This window comes from Sinohyriopsis cumingii, chromosome 6 (genome assembly GCF_028554795.1).
Source record: "Sinohyriopsis cumingii isolate HCF-2022 chromosome 6, ASM2855479v2, whole genome shotgun sequence".
NCBI lineage: Eukaryota > Metazoa > Mollusca > Bivalvia > Unionida > Unionidae > Sinohyriopsis > Sinohyriopsis cumingii.
The window spans coordinates 30735598-30753337 of NC_142966.1; positions in this window are offsets into that span (position 1 = coordinate 30735598).

Below are 17740 nucleotides of genomic sequence, written 5' to 3' on the forward strand. Positions count from 1 at the left end.
ATTCCTGTTACAACTGCGACACCAATTCCTATCACTGGTGCTATCAAGTACGACGCTAACAATGAACGGATGTCCGTTACTGTTTCACCGATGACCACATATGCAGAGTATACTATTATATCAGTAACAACGACACGTCTGCGGTATTTCTTTTTGTTTTACTGTATACACATCAATTAAATTTTTCAGTTGACGCCGCCATTCGCATACCTGATCGTATATAAAATGTTGAACGTCGATTAGGGAGTTCATTATATTTTAAGTAGGTGGGAGTTTAGCGACTAATTTAAGACAATAATAGTACAACAAAGTTTTTTTCTTCTGGTTCCCCCACAAATGTTTTCTCGTCATTTTGCTCCAGCATCACTAACATAGATCCAAAAGATCCAGTTAGTGAACAACGCTGTGAAATTATATTAGATCTCGTAAATGTTGTAGTTCCAAGTACTGAGAATCTGTATATACCGGTAAATCCAGGGCGATGTTTGATGGATTTATTGCGTGGGTCCAGACGTTACTGTATATAACACACTATCGGTAATTCTTTTTTATTTCAGAGAGCTTAATATCAATGACTGCTGGATTCTAAAATAAATTATGAATGGTTCTATTTGTATTTATACGAAAATTTGTAAACACTTGTACGTGAGTAGAAAATTCAGATCTAAATGTCAGCAACGGGGTCATCATCGGGATGTTGCTGTTGTCGACATATTTCTTCGTTGCAGCGTCATCGTTTGATTCTGGTTCTCTAAGACCAGAAATTTTATTCTTAGACATTTTGAGAGAATCTGTTATTGTATCATCTGCGAATAGTAAACTATCATCAATCTCAGTTCTGATAGTGGCATTGTTTCTGTCTACGTATCTTTTTGTTGCCACATCATCATCTGATTGGGTTTCTCTCGCATTAATAATTGTATTTATACTCATGTTGAGATCGCCATACATATCGTCACCAAATCTTATGATGCGTCCAGCAATCATTCCTATGTATGTTAAGACGTATTCATGCGAATGTTTGATTTTACCGTTCTTAGTAAATACGGATAAAATATCTTCAGTCACATCTGGAACTTTCCGAACAATATATGTCAAAGGGATATTGCTCATCTTTAATCGTACTAGTTTATCCTGAAAACAACGACTTCATTTTGGTCTACATTTGCGAGACTCAAAATATCAGCGAGTTCATTCTTGACGTCGTTTAGAGTTACATATTTGGATACGTCCCCTTCCTTGAGTGTTACTCAGGTAAGATCTTCAATAAATATATACCACTGTATATTAACTAAGACCTGTTTAAAATGTTGGAAAATGTGGTATACTAGTGTACGACTTTATGAGGTGGTATTAGGGACTTTGACACAGCATCGAGTAGGGCAAGCACTTCACGTCCACATATCGGCAGATCATTTATTGTCTGTGTTGGTAATGTTGAATACCCGATTGTATGTATGCTACGTATTCCAGTGCTCACATACTTTAAAAATTATTTTGATGGTGCCAGTCAATAAGAAACGAAATAAACAATTCCACGTGGATCATTCGCGTATACAATCCAATGAATACCTTTTCCGGAGCTTTTATCGAGATTAATGATACCAGTTTCAATATTGTTTGGTTGTTTTGGTAATTAATCACGGATGAAAACACCTCAAGAGTTTTATGTTTATTTGTTTAGCAGCATCAAGTAAATCTAAATTGGACATTGGAAGAATCAGCGAAGTGTCCCGGTGAGTCTTAGACCACGAATGAAGGGTTTCTGGCAGCATTAGACCCTTTCCCCTTTTTTATTCTGTGACCTGTTGCTTTCCTTAATGCCATCCCACCGGCAGTTCCAACAGTACCAAGCGCAGCTGCTTTTGGAACAGTTGGGCTTCAGCGGCTATCAACGCTGGTATAGCTGCAAGAAATGTAAATATACCACCTGTCTTAGCGATGTCTTTAATAGCGTCCGCAGAAAGATTAAGTCGTATGCCGGTCCTTGATCGTTTGCCTTCATTGAAGTGCCTGAGCTGACGTTCTGATAATGAGAGTTTATTCGGAACACCTTCGATTTGTTCTTATCTAAGTCATAGTTTTATTCCACAGTCCTCTTTTAATACTGATTGTAATTTTTAAATCTGACGAAGAGTCAGACTGACACTAACATGATGATATGACATTTTAATATCATTAGTGATTTACACGTTATTTTGTAAACGATGCTTACATGTTTTCTGTTGGAGGCATCAATAACTCTCATTCGTCCACCAACACCGTCAAGCAGCATTTTTTATCTGAGAGTATAACAGCGATTGCTCTGTAACCACCAGGAAAAATTGTGGGCCAGATAGTATTTTTGTTGATCGTGCTACACGAGCTCGGAAGTATATATGGACGACAGATTGCCTGAATAAATCTAAATGTTCCAGCGAAATATAATAGATTGGATTCAGCGTTGCACAATGATGATGAGTTATCTGCAAGCCAGAATCAACATTCTGGTCACACCCCCTAAATGTCATCAACCGATGATAAACACGTGTTCATGATTGCGATCAAAACTCATTATACTTCTTCGGATGGTTCCTGATGACGATTTATCCTTTAAAAAATACTTCACTAATTCAAAGCGTGTCAAATACCATTGGATTTCGTGTTTGTGTGATTTCTCGTGCATTTTCCAGAAATGTGATAATATATGTTGCGATGCATAAACACCCTCCTGTGATGCTATCTGCCAAGTAAATAAACCAGCAACTTCATTTGAAATACTGTCTGTCATGACAATGTTGATTTACAACCTTGACTCATAAAAGCGAGAAGACGTTCTTCTTCAAGTATTCTTGGAGTCATTACTGGCATCCACAAAGAAAGGTTTGTTAGTCTTGATATACACGCACTAACTTCGTCGGGTCGCCAGATTGAATCATTATCGTTGTCTTTCTGACAAGTACAACTGTATGCTTGGATCCAAAAATAACCTTCCGGACATGTCTACAAAATTCAAATATATGTGATAGTGGAATCGCACATGAAAATTATTCTTCATCATTTAACATTAATCTACGTGCCGCAAATTTTAAGTTCAATTCATCGTTCATTACTGCACCAGTATGTCCATCCCCTGCAGCGTTTCTTACGTTACCCATTACCTGTCTGCTTTCTGGATGATCAGTTGTATCCTTTGCAAACATCATTCACAGACCAGCTGATCTCGAGTAATCATCGCTGTATCTTGCAGGGCATGGCGATATCGACGTTTTCCAGGCATCATTCAATATGTCTTCCGTCAATTATGCATACCGCACATTTATATAACGCAATAATACAATTGTTTAAAAAAAGGGTCGATCACCAATTCCGATTTCTGTACCGTCTGCTTGTAAAAGTCTAGTTTATACTTCAGTAAATGCCACTGCGAGTAAGATATATCTGCTTGTATCCTGAACATTTCATTCGACTCTTCCACGTGTGTTAGGTTCACGTGCGTCGTAAGAATAATATTGATAATCGCGCACAGATTTATCCTTGAAAACTGGCGTATCCAAGTCAAATGCGGTATGAGATACACTTAAAAATTTTTTATTATATTTGTTATCGTCAAAGATGAAGACCACTTCCTCCTATCAGACTAGGTGTTATATTGTTTTCTTTTTCTGACATGGATACACCAGCCGACTCTGCTAGATTTTGATTTGCAGCTCGATTTGTTATTTTACTAACATTTGCAGGCATAATTTCAGTGCTGGGTAATTTTACTGATTGTGGTTTTCGTCGTATTAATCGTACTAGTATGTCCTTAATTACTAACAATGTTTTACCGACAACATCTCCAACAACACCAATACCTGTTTCGCGAACAACATCAATAGCTATCATTCCCAGTTGCTTTGCAATCGGTATTGATTTTGGGGCTATCCTTCTGAACAGACCCTGAACAACATCACCGAGTTCATCTCCGTAGATCGCTTTATATGTTGGTAATCGCGAAGTGTCACCCTGACAATTACCGTTCCGCGTTGAGCATTATGTATGATCATCTTGTTTTAGTCATTGAACCTAATTGGACAACCTCTATCACTACGAAAACGATTTCATCAAAGTGGAACCGATCAACATTAATGTCGATGATACCGCCAGTAAATATTCGTTGACAAATATCAGCTGCTTCATTAATGATTTCTGGTGAACTATTACCGGCTCGTCATCCACCAATCAGAATTTCTAATATATATACGTCATCAAGGACATTACTGGCACAGAGTTTATCAAGACCACCGTTGGAAAAAACTCTTCGTTTTTTCGTTCGTTACTGGTTGCTGTAGATACTTAATCGATTTTCTTCTTAAGACGTTCCTGTTGTGTTTTTTTCTTGGGGGGGTTGGGGGGTTGTTACTTCTTTTGCTACTTCTTTATACGTTCTTGTTTGTACTGGTTGTTGCAGTTTATATAATTCTTCTTCTGCTTCATAGATTTTGTCAGTAGCAAGACCAATTCCGGATTTTGTACCTGGTTGTTGTACAAGTGGCAGTGTTTGTTGTTTTTTCTGGTTGTTGTTTTTCTGGTTGTCGTTGTTGAAATTGTAGTTGTCGCTGTTGTAACAGTGCAAGATGGTTATATATTCCATTAATAATTGCAAAATATCTTGTACCACTATTTCGGGCCTGATCAACTGGAAATGAAATATCCATTTGTACCCGTTATCACAACTTGCAGTATCATTAAATTACTCGGGTTTCAAAACTCTTTCACTATGATCAAAACTGCGCACAGCATATGCAGATACTATTTTGACGCTGTCATTTTCTTATGGCAGCAATACTTTCTTCGTTAAATTTATCATTATTTCAGTTCTCTCTCTTGCTTGTCCTGGTTCTGGTTCTGTTTCTGGTTCTGATTCTGGTATAAGATCCTTTATCTCGGCTACTTCAGAACGAAGTTGGTCAATATTATAACGTATTTCTTGTTTTTGTGATTGATAAGTAGCACTAGCTATTTCACATGGAAGTTCTCTTAGAATCTTCTGTTTTTATAGTTCTTTCTGCTATTTTTCCAGTTGCTTTAGCGGTTTGCTCTAAAGTGGAAAGAAGACCTTTGGTAGCCTTTGTAACAGGTTCAAATCATTGTTCTGCACCGTCTGTAGATTCCTGATGAGCTTGAGGTTGTTGTTTGACAGAATCACGAACTGGAAGATATTTCTTAATTACCTCTAGTCGCTGTCGAGCTAATTTAGATGTGTGATCACAGTAAGCTGGGTCTGTAACTAGACGACATCAATACTGATCCAATGAAGATCAATCTTAGTGCGTTGGTTATGCTGTTGTTGGGTATCCTGGTTCTGACACATGACGTATATTTGTTATACATTCTTTTTTTAAAATTTAATAAACGAATGACACAATTACAAAAGTAAAGGTCCTAATATAAATTTTGTAATGGTATCCCCATTCATTACAAATGTAAATGACGCAGTTTATATTTATTCAACGATATTAGACGAAATAACAATGTCTCTGAAATAAGCAGATACCATTTTGAAAATAAATGTTGACTGCATAGAAAAAAATGAACGGAGAAGGTATTTGCGGAAATTTGAAAGCTCCTCATGCACCAGTCAGTGTCAGTACGTATTTGAAAACCCTTAATATATCCGTCCGTCTCAATCAGTAGATTAAGGCCCCTAATATCTCAGTTCATTACAGTAAGTACATTCAAACCGCTAATATCTCATTCCATCTCATTATGTTAGGTAGACGCATGTAATACTGACTGTAAAGAAAACTTAAGAATTTAAATCTGGATTCGTCCATTGATACCAGACGTTGTCTGTGTTTATCTAAAAAGACACACACCAAAAACCTCAGTAAATAACGTTGACTCGTGTATATAGAATTCTGAAGAAACGAAAGCCTTATTCAGGCTATATCCAATAAATCCGTGTGTTAACTCTGCGTTTCTGACTCAGACCCTTCGTAAATAAAGTAGGTCCAATAAATTCCAGGTTGAAATATGTGATGCCTGGAGGGCCGAACAAAAAGCATCGAATATTTTGAATTTCAGTATACAACACAAGATCAAAATTAGATACGTGAACGCATGAGGCAACCAAGGCGTCATAAAGATAAGGTTTATGCACGAGGGCCAAGTGAAAAACAATTGTAAAACAAACAATTAACATAGGCTAATAATATTCAACCCAATATGCCATGCAAATGCACACGAAACAGCCTAGAAATACGAATGACCCATGGTAGGAGCAGGTTTCATGTGTGTCATACTGACGGATAAACAAAAAGACACAATTACTACAAAATAGTCGTATGGCTTATGTACTAGAAACATTTCACAGGATGTAAGCACGCGCACATAAAGAACAGTTATATATACACCATCCCTAGGCTCACGTGCCTTGGATATCATGGTGGGCATTCTTCAAACATGTATAACGATCTTAGAATATTCTCTTGTCTTTATATTTCAGAATTCTTTTATTTCTTTTTCTTTTGAAACAATTTTTGTATGTCTCTGGGAAGTAAGAGCGAATACATGTAAATATTGTGACTTAAATAAACCATTATCAAATAAATACAGAAATATTCTGATCATATCACAAATAATAATCTTATTTAATAGTTTTAATCCCTCACAAAAGAGCTGCATTTTCGTATTTTAGTTTACTCAAATTAAACTGAATTGTGCTATGTCAATCAGTTTGCTTTAAAGGCAGATTGAAACTATATACTGAGGAGGTCTGTGAATTCATCTGCGTGTTTTAAATTTAAAAGGTGCTATGGGAAATGAACATAGCTGTCAGAATGATTCTAAGGAGGAAATGGGTCTTGTAGGTAATTAATAGTTCTGCATTACTGTGTCATCAAATATCTTTGCAAAATAGTTAGCTATTGTTACGGAAAAAGTACAAGGCCAGACAAATAAAAAAATTGAAACTGTGCATAGGTTGATGGCAAACTCAAACAGGATTCATAACAGGCTGACGACATTTTCTAATTTAAATACGATTAAAATCTATCACATGTGGAATCTTAAATTAAGATGGGTCTTTAACCTTGATACAAATAGGAATTACCACTTGAATGTATCAAGGATGCATCCTCCTATATGTAGCCTTCATTAACAAGAGAAATTAGTACAACACAGACCCCTAGCATAATAAACACTTAATATAATATATGACCCTAGAATGTCCATTTCAAATTCCTTTCCTGTAACATTTTACGGGCTGTGAATAAGACCATTTTTGCTGACTAAGACTCGTACAACTGTTACAAAATGAAGAGACCAGGACAACATATCCACGAATCTTCAACAAGTGCACATTTCACGTTTACGTTGAAGGGTTTCTATAACATAATAAATGTAATTATACTTGCAGGCTGTGATGGGGCAATGAGCAATCAACATAAAAGCAATAAATGCTATCCGCGACACGGTATTCATACCGAGTATTGATGTCATGACAGCATGCGAGATCTTCTCTGGTCTGGCAGCATTACTTTGACCTACGTTTAAAAAGGTCGCCTCTTGAAAACGTGTTTTGATCAAACTAAAAGAGACATATTTCCAATTTCTACGAGTGATGTCCCTTTGTGTTAGTTCAGAGGTCATTCAAGGTAGAATTACATTATGCTCAGTGGAATGTTCTATCATAATTGTAAAAAATCTTACTTAAGCAATAATTTAATAATCTATTATCTCCATGTACGGTTAGCATTAACGCTTACATAGCATATCTATACTCAGCATCATTTAGACGTATAACTGTCTAAATTTCTTCTTAATATAATTTTTTCCCAAAGAGCTCTGATTTTTCTACCTTTCCAATGCAAGTAATACAATATCGTGATGTGTCAAGTCATCTATATCAAAGATGTCCAACTCAACATCAGTTTCACCCCCACCACCTTAGATGAACTAGAAAGTCATTATATAGCATGTATGTTAAAACAATTACTAGAAGTATGTGTGACTAAAACACGCATACATGTTTTAAGCCTCCACCCCGAAAGGTCCATAAGGGTAGGCACGTACCCAAGGGAAAGTCACTTGGGAATGTTACTTTGTCTTTTCACGCCCCATAAGAATGTACTATGAAATCTTAACATCTTCCTATCAATGCAACATAGACTTAGTACCTTGATGGTTAAGTATAAACCTCAGGGACCAATTTCAGTTGCATGGATAAATCTTTTTTGTTAAGTCCCAAACATTTTGTTTATAGTTATACAGATGGGACCTCAACTTAAAGTTATAACCCAGGGTCTAAATATCTGGCATACGAGCTGATCCCGTGATTAATGCTACTTACTAATAAGAGTTTGTACTTTCATGCCCAGTTTGTATATATATATATATATATATATATATATATATATATATATATATATATATATATATAAAGATATATAAAGAGTGGCAATCCTGCTTCTAACTTTATTTCATAATGCCAACCATTCACTGACATGATTTTCAAGAAATTGTTATACAGACTATTATTATTATTATTATTATTATTATACCATAAACAACGGTTCGGCAAATATGGTTCCATTTAAACTATGGCTAACAGTGAAACATCTATAAGGTAACAATATTATATCAATATTAGCATAATACGTACGAAAATCTCGAGAGAAATAAATGAGTCATTATAAAATGTAACTTCAAATCTGTTCAAAATTCTATTCAATACACTTTGAGCAAATATCGTCTCATTTTCATGACTAGTGTGATCTGATGCATTGTATTTGGAATTCGATTTTGAAAACAACTACAACCGATGGTGATAATGATGATTAAATGAGTTTATGATTTTAAAATTCCCAGATATTAATACGGACGCAAACATTAGATTTGTAATAGTTTATTTCAATCTCAAAACGAGAAAAATAAATACTACCTTTTAATTTATTTTTTATTTATTCAACATAAGAAGTGCAAATATGGAGTTTTGCCTAGAAATACATAATAATAATTAAGTTCTTTTAAAACCTTGCTGTAAGAGAGATTATTTAAAACAATCACGTATACGTCTTAATTATTGTTGAAAATCCTTATATATAGTTGTTACTTAAGTTTATGTATATCAACATATAATATGTGTTATCTCTAAAAGCTGTTACAGGGCAAAATCATAATTTCGTTGGTAATTAAACCATAATCATAACAAAAACATACAAGTACTAAAATGCAAGTTATTTGTTTTACTGGGTTCTCTGGCGACCCTGCGTATCTTCGATCCCAATGATATTGGCCATTCTTGCTCTGTTTTCTCTTTTTATCCATTTATCCGTGCGGATAGTCGCATTAAATCCACGAATGGTCACTTGAAAATATTTTATAGAATAAGTATGCGCTTTTCATGTTTCCAATAATATCTAACTCTAAACAAAAGTCCGATCTATCTTTGCAATGCTAAGTTTAGCGGATGCAACTTGAATGTTTATAGTTGGAACGGTATTTTCAATGCTGATGTCATTTCCACAATATCTGTATTTGTTACAACGGTATACATATACCGTGCCAGCCATATTCACCTACCCCTCAACGATATTCATCTATCCATGTATTGATATTCCTCTACCCCTGCAACGATATTCATCTACCCCGGCAATCATACTCATGTACCCGTACAATTACATCCATTAAAACATGTATCGATATTCATCTACGCCAATCGCACGGGTATTTTTGTTCTTTTTGTTGCTGCTGCTGTTGCAACAAATCGCTTTATTGTTGCAATACTACTTTTAGCGCTACGATGATAAAATTTACCGTTAAAACAGTAGAATTGTTGTTCCAAATCTAAAAGTACAGTTTAACGTTGCAACGACAAGAGTAAAGTTACAACAATTAAATTACCGCTGGAACTATACAATACACCGTTGCCTCAGCAAACACATCCAGTTGCGCCGATATATGAATATCATTGCAAACGAAAATGAGTATAGTTGACACGGTATATGAATGCCTCTGCCATGAGCCCCAGATGTAAAAGTATGCTCCCAACGGTATATTGTAATTGCAGCAACATAAAAGGTTACCGTTGCATCAACATAATCTTAACGTCACAGCAATCCTTAAATATCGTTACACTCATATTCTGATACTGTTCCAATGATTATGTTAACTTTGTAACTCTTGGTACAAGATATAAATATAATGAACTTTTTGTATGACATTGACTTTAGTCATTACGCACTGATGAAGACAAGAATACCAACTAGAGGGATAATTGGGATTTAAAACGTCGAGGCAACAATTTAGATCTGGGTGTATAACAGAGATATATTAGCTAGCCTGAATTAGCTTGATAATTGCAAATGTGCATTGCATTTTCGATGTGTAATAACATTTGTATGAAGGATTAAATTTCAACATAACGGTGACATGGTTAATATTGACTTTTCAACTAATTTGTCTTGAAAGCAATTTTTTGTTCCCGTAATACAAGAGTATATGATTTTGATAAATATTGTGCTTTTTATGTGAGAATTGTAAAATCTTTCGCATTACATAATGCATTACATCTTATATTGTAAGTCGGCAAATTTCGTCGTAGTAGGAAGTTGTAACCAAAACAAATTTCTGTTGAGAATATCAGTACCATTTCACGTGTTTATTGGAAAATGTTGTTGCAGCAGATTTTTATCTAATGACGTGTTTAAACCCAGAGAAAACAGAAAGTAGTGGATCTTTGAGTTCTGGTGTAAAGCTAAAGCGCATAGTCGGCAAAACGTATATCCTTATTTGGTATCGAAGATACCTACTAAACTTTATCCGGTTCAGAGGGTAATCAGCAATGGAGAAATTCGAGCATTATGAAAGGCATCAAAAAGCCAACGCCTCGTACATGTCTCTGTGTGTGTGTGTGTGTGTGTGTGTGTGTGTGTGTGTGTGTGTAAACCTGATTTTAAGTATATATTTTTTTAATTTGATATCGAAGTACAATGTACTAATAATATATTCTTATTGAAGAAGTATGTGTAGAAGAGGGTTCCGAAAGTGCAAGGAAAACAGGTCCAGGTTACCGGAAGTACCAGAGGAGAGAAACGAGAGGCGGACAGATGAGTAACAGAATCAACACCGAAAAGAAACACAATCTCTTAAGACTGTAATTTCATTTGAGGATAGTAGTTGGAAACGGAATAAGTCATTGTTTGTATTTGTCGAAAGGATTACGGCTGAGAAATTGTCGATGAAATTGTTGAATACGTTGATATTTTATTAAATTAGTATGCCTTTCACCTCGAGTCTTTCATACACCTAGACCTTTGGCATTGCTGACTGGGGGATCGGAGCGATCTAAATTTGAATTGTTCGTTCTTCTCCGGTGTTAGAAACAATACCGTAGGAGGCACGTGACGTCCTAGCTCTATAATTGTGTTTTGGCTTTTTATATAATGATTTTTAGCAGGAGAAACAAAATACTCACTCTTGTCTTAACATCCAAAGCCGAATCAGTCTTATTGTTGTGTTCAGTCTTTAATTTCTGTGGATTTATTTATTCAAATTATTATTTACTGGAATCACGAAGCGTTCAATAATATTCTTGGATTAATCATTAATTTAGAATTACTGAATTCTGGCAAGAACATTTCGGATCATATTATATTTGTGATGCATATAAAGAATATTAGCACATCGCCACATTCCAGGTCATTAGCAAAATAGCACTTTCATATCAATGCATTCTATATTGCAATTTATTTGAAACACCGCTGGAATCCACATGGAACTTCATACATTGGACATGAGCAGTTAAGTGGGATACTATACGGGCAAGGGGACTTTAATGTTAAACTAGTGGGGTTGTACTATACGGACGAGGGGGATTTAACATCGGAAATTGAGCATATAAATATATATGGACAATGGATTGGGACTGTCTACGAACAAGGGAAATTTAACATGGGAAATTGAACATAGGAATATATTGAGACAATGGATTGGGACCGTCTACGGACAAGGGAAATTTAACATGGGGAATATTGGGACTGTTGACGGACAATGGAAAGTGGAGTCTGCATAGCGTCTGACGTCACGGTATATGCGATTGGTAACAATGTTGCAACCATAGGAGGTGACGTCACAGTACTGCACCTGACTGACCTCAGTCGGACTTGGATTGATATAACACAGACAATAGACAAACACATATACAACATTTAAAAAAAATGGAGGCAAGAGAAGCAATTCTTTTCGAGGCATATGAGTGGCCCTGAAAAGGGCCTTTGAGTTTATGTTAATTATATTCCGTGAACATAGAGGGCATCGCATAGGTCTTCTTTTCCTCAAACTTTGTCTGACTTCTGGTCCGTAAATCAAAACCCTTTTCAAACAGCATTGTCTCTCCACATAAATTCTTCTTTTCCAAATGCTTGTATCAGTGATCCTGATAATTGTCCGTGATGATTTCACATACATGGTTAAGCCCGTACGGAACAGCACTGATGATACGAGAGTAGAGGATTCTAAGTTGGTCCACATCTTGTGACGAGAACAGGTGTAGGGAATGCAGTGAACTGCCGTTATTTATAGAGAATTGGACGATTGAAATGGATTGAGTTGATTCACCAATCCAAATACGCGTTACAAAATTTAGTCACCACACGGTGCCAGTCTTCCAGTCCGAAGAAAGTAGTTTGTAACGTCACATTCCCTATATAGAGGACCTAGCGTCTGTGCGCAGTCAATCGATGCGACACAGTTTCAATCATGATCGAACCTAAGAAGACGGTGTATTGGGGTGCTCCGGCTGTGGAGACGACAAGCAATGGTATAGCAGCGGCTACCCAAGTCAACGCAAGCCTACTTCCAGAAGAGGTTGATTGTAATTGGAATTTAGCAGATTTTCTTTATTCTTTGCAAGAATTTGTTCCTGTACCAGTACCTTCGCCACATTCTCGTTCCTTACCACACGTGGAGAATTTTAAACAGAGACAGAAAGAAGAATTGGAGAAATTTGTACAGCAGCAAAATGAAGCAGAACATGCTTTTCTCCTTCAACAACAGCGAGAAGAAGAGGCAAGAAGGAAACGACAGGAAGAAGAAGCAGAGAAGAAACAAGGTCTAGGAGAGAAGGAGAATAGTGAAAGCCAAACGGACACGGTACTCTTAGACATTTTAGCATAGATAAAGAGTCTGAAACAAATCTATCAGACTTCTTTAGTACGACCCAAGAGAAAAAGACCTTCCCCAGCTAAACAACCCAACCCTGTTACAACGCCTGCGATACCACCCTTAGTGACTTCTACCAAATCACCATCGACAGGAGGCAGTCCTGAAGTAGACCCTGGCCGTGGCAAAGGCTTAATGCAGTTACAGCGGATTGCTTCCCGTTCATAAGTTTGTTTTTTAAACAAACATAAAGCCAAAGGCCCTTTTCAGGGCCACTCACTTCTCTCGAAAAGAGTTAGTATTTCAATTACCAACATCAATTAAAACTCAAAAACCCCTTTTTACCCCTATTGTACATGTGTGAGTGTTTGTTCGTATTCTAAAAATCAAAACCAAGAGGCACTTACGTTTTATACCTGGTCTATTCTGGTAAAAATTTTACAATAAAATTCACAGCACAACATAACACTTTAAAAAGTGTATAGGCTTCTTCTGTGTCTGTGTTCACTCTCTCTGTCTTTTTTAAATTTCTTCACTTTCACAGTTTTTTTCGTCCACTTCTTCATCATCCCTCTCCTCGTCTTCTTTTCTTCTCGTGTTTCTCTTTCTGAACGTGTCTGGGTTGTTCCTTTGGGGTGGGTACCTCTTCTTCCTTGTCTGAATCCCTCTCTTCTTTTTCTTGCTCCTGTTGTTTCTTAGGGCAATCTGAAGACCAATGTTCTTTTTCTTGACAATGATAACAAGTATCTTGACCTTTGTCTGTTCTAACATCTGTTTTTTGTTTTTTTTTTTGAAGGTCTGGACACTCTGAACACCAATGCCCTTTCTTCTTACAGATATAGCAAGTATCTTTACTTTTATCTCGAATAGAGGGTGATTAGTCCGTGAGTAGGGTGAGTAGTCTGTCGGCATGTCTGAAGAAAATTATCTTATGTCTACTCGCAAAGCTCTGATCAAAGGTTCGATCTGTGTAGGCTCTTCCGTCGTTCTGCTCGCTTGAGAGTGAAATGAATATGAGAAGGAAAGTCACACCCCCTTTATACATACGTTGGTCTGCCACGGATATAAAATGACCCATGTTGTTTAAAATATAGTCATCTGACTTTTCCCAGTTAAGATGAAACGATCGCATCAATTCGTGAAGAAAGAAGAAGAAAGTAAGAGGCAGAAACTTGATTAATCGCCTTGTACAGTAGCTGAAGTCGTGGCACAAATTCATGCCAGTGATTTTGAAGAGGACATGAGTGAACCAGAATCCAGACACAGACATTCTACATCCAACCAAAGTTCACCATTAGTAAACCCTGAAAAGTACTAACACATTCGAGAGACGGAAAAGGGTTCTTCTAGAAAATGTACAACCACAGCTTACACCTACTCGGTGAAGTTTAAAGATTTAAAGTCTAACGTACCACTGGAGAAAGCAGAGGGCTTCATCACTGAGGTGTGAGCAACTTGACCATGCCTTTGAGTCGAATGCCTAAAACGTTTGGAATGACAGAAATGTCCAAAGGCTACTTTCCGCACTTTTTCAATACCGAAGGAAATCAACACGCCGTTCTACCCCATTTGCCTGAGGCTCACGATTACGACCCCGACAACATGCGTAGCAAACAACGAGAAGCTTTCTACAATTGGTACCAGGCTCACGCCTCGGACCCCCTTGACTTTCAGGAAAAAAATGTTAAAGTATTGTCGTTTCAACGTGGACATTTTACGTCATTGCTGTGGAACATTTCGAGAACTGTTCATGGAGCACGGAGGTGTCGATCCTTTGAAAGAAGCCTGCATCATTGCCAAAGCGTGTTAATAGTGTGCCGCCAACGATTCATGCCCGAAAACACCCTGTCTGTCATCAGTCCTCAAACAACCAACTTTGTCAAACGTCAATACTTGGTCAAAGACGTACGCTGGTTAGATTACTTGCGCGATAAGGAAGACAAATGCTCTCAGCACGCCCGCAATGGAGGAGGCGAAAAGACCATCGGCATGTATTAGATGGATGGCTGGGACTTAGAAAATCCCAAGATCGTGTACGCGTTTAACGGTTGCTTATTTCACGGATGTCTCGTCTGTTACCCTCAACGTGGCACGAAAAATCAGTTTTTACAACGAACCATGGAACACTTGTATGTACCAGGCTACTTGTCAGCGACGCTTGAAGTTAGAACAACAAGGATACCAAGTGGTGTAAATGTGGGAACACGAATACAATCACCGTTTGAAAACCGATCCCGAGTTTAAACATATCGTAGAAAGTTACAAGCTGGTCGACCCACTGAACCCGAGGGATAGTTTGTACGGAGGACGGACAAATGCCACCTGTTTGCTGTACCACGCTGATGAAAGAGAAAGGAGAAAACATGAAATACTTCTACGTGTGTTCACTGTATCCCTACGTGTGCAAATATGTCTCTTTCCTACTGGAAACCAGCAATTGCTGATGGAACACATTAACATGGACAACATTCCACAATACGAAGGCTTGATCGAGTGCAAAGGTTTGCCTCCCACCGACTTGTACCATCCCAAGTTACCTCACCATTGCCAAAGAAAACTAATGTTTACCTTGTGCCGTACTTGTGCCGAAACGTGTAACCAAGATCAGCCTTGTCAGCACACCCAGGAAGAACGCGTCTTGACAGGAACGTGGGTCAGCGTGGAATTGTTCAAAGCTCTGGACATGGGATACCAACTGTTAAAAGTGTACGAAATTTACCACTTTCCCATGACACAAAAATACCACAAGGGTGACGAGACTAAGAAAGGCGTTTTCGCAGACTACGTGGATGCTTTTTTGAAACTGAAACAAGAAGCCAGCGGCTATCATTCGTGGTGTCACAATCCCGAAGATCAAAAGACATTCAAATAGAAATACTGGGAACATGAAGCCATCACGTTCGACCACATCGAGAAAAACGAAGGAATGCGATCGTTTGCCAAAGTGATGTTAAATTGCTTGTGGGGTAACATGGCACAACGACCGTGTTTACCCATGACAGAGTATTTGACAGAACCTTCCCGGTACTTCCAGATGATTCACGAGAAAACCAAATACATGAAACACGTGGACATAGTTCGTGAGGATTTAATCTTTGTTAATTACGAAGAAGATCTGTACTTTGTACAAGCCAACGAATTTGGAAAGGTCATCATTGTGGCTTACGTGACAGCCATGCTCGCTTAAAATTGTACGAAGCTTTAGAACGGTTAGGTGATCGTGTCCTGTACTTTGTCACGGACAGGTGCATCTACATCGATCACCAGGGTCAACAGCACCATGACATCGAAGGAGACCGTTAAGGAGCCCGGACGGACGAACACCCCGACGAGAAGATTTTAAGTTTCGCTAGTGGCGGTCCTAAAGATTACGGCTACGAATACCGTACCCACAAGGAGAAGTGTACACGGAGTGCAAAGTGAAAGGATTGACTCTCAATTGTCGCACCAGTCAAGTGGTGAACTTTGGGGTATTGAAAGAAGCTTTTGCAGTCTGAAAAGGATGGAAACTTTAAAGTGACCCCCTACAAACTGAACAAGATTGTACGTTTACCCACTCATCCAATCATCAGTCGACCCTTGGAAAAGCTGTATCAATTCTGTACCAGAAGCGAGTGCGGCTTCCCAACCACTTCACTTTACCGTATGGACATGTCGGTATAAATAACATGGTTGTAAGAGGATAGCCACCAGCAAGTAGAATGACTTCGCCATAGCAAGAATCGAGTTGGAGACCCAATGAGAACCATACCATTTTCGGTCTTCGTGCCTGACTATTGTGATTGTGCCCGTCGATTGGAAACGTTTCAAAAATGGCCCACAGATAGGGAAGGATTACCTACTTCGAATGTTTTAGCAAGAACAGGATTTGTAAACTTGGGACCTGGATTGGAATACGAAGTACAGTGTTTCAGATGCGGCCTGAAGTTACACATGGATCTATGTATCTATAAAGATTCAGCTATTCTGGAACATACTCGTTGGTCTCCGCACTGTCCTTACCTTTCTAAGACTTTTCCACCCATCACACTACGGTACATTTATGACGGTGCCTATGAGAAGGTGGTACCGTTGTCCAGGAAGAGAAAAAGGAAGACTTCCAAAAATAGACATAAAAAAGGAACGATGTACAAGATTGAGACTTCATTGCGACTAGTATAAAGATGGACAATGTTCACAATCGATCGATTATTCATTGTGACTACCAAGACCAAGCGAGAAAGATGAATCCTTTGAAGCAAACAGCATTCTGGTTCGAGGATTATAAAAAAATGTACCTCCCCATTGTGTGACTAGTAGTGGATGGATTAGACCCATGTATTGAGACGGAAATTCTCCGGAAGAAAACTAAGTGTGCATGCGGTTACCAATGTAATTGCGTAGCGGAGTTTGCAGTGGAGTACGGTGCTGTGTCTTGCAATGAAAGCGATACAGTAAAGCATCATGGGAACTTTGTTCTCACTACTACTACTATCACTACACCTACCATAGAAAGTGATGTTGTGAGTGTCAAACCTGTCGGATGCGAAAGAGATGTCACTCGTTGTCGTGGACTCTTTACTGGATGTCAACCTTCATGTCTACCACCCTACGGATATCATCCAACACTGAGCAA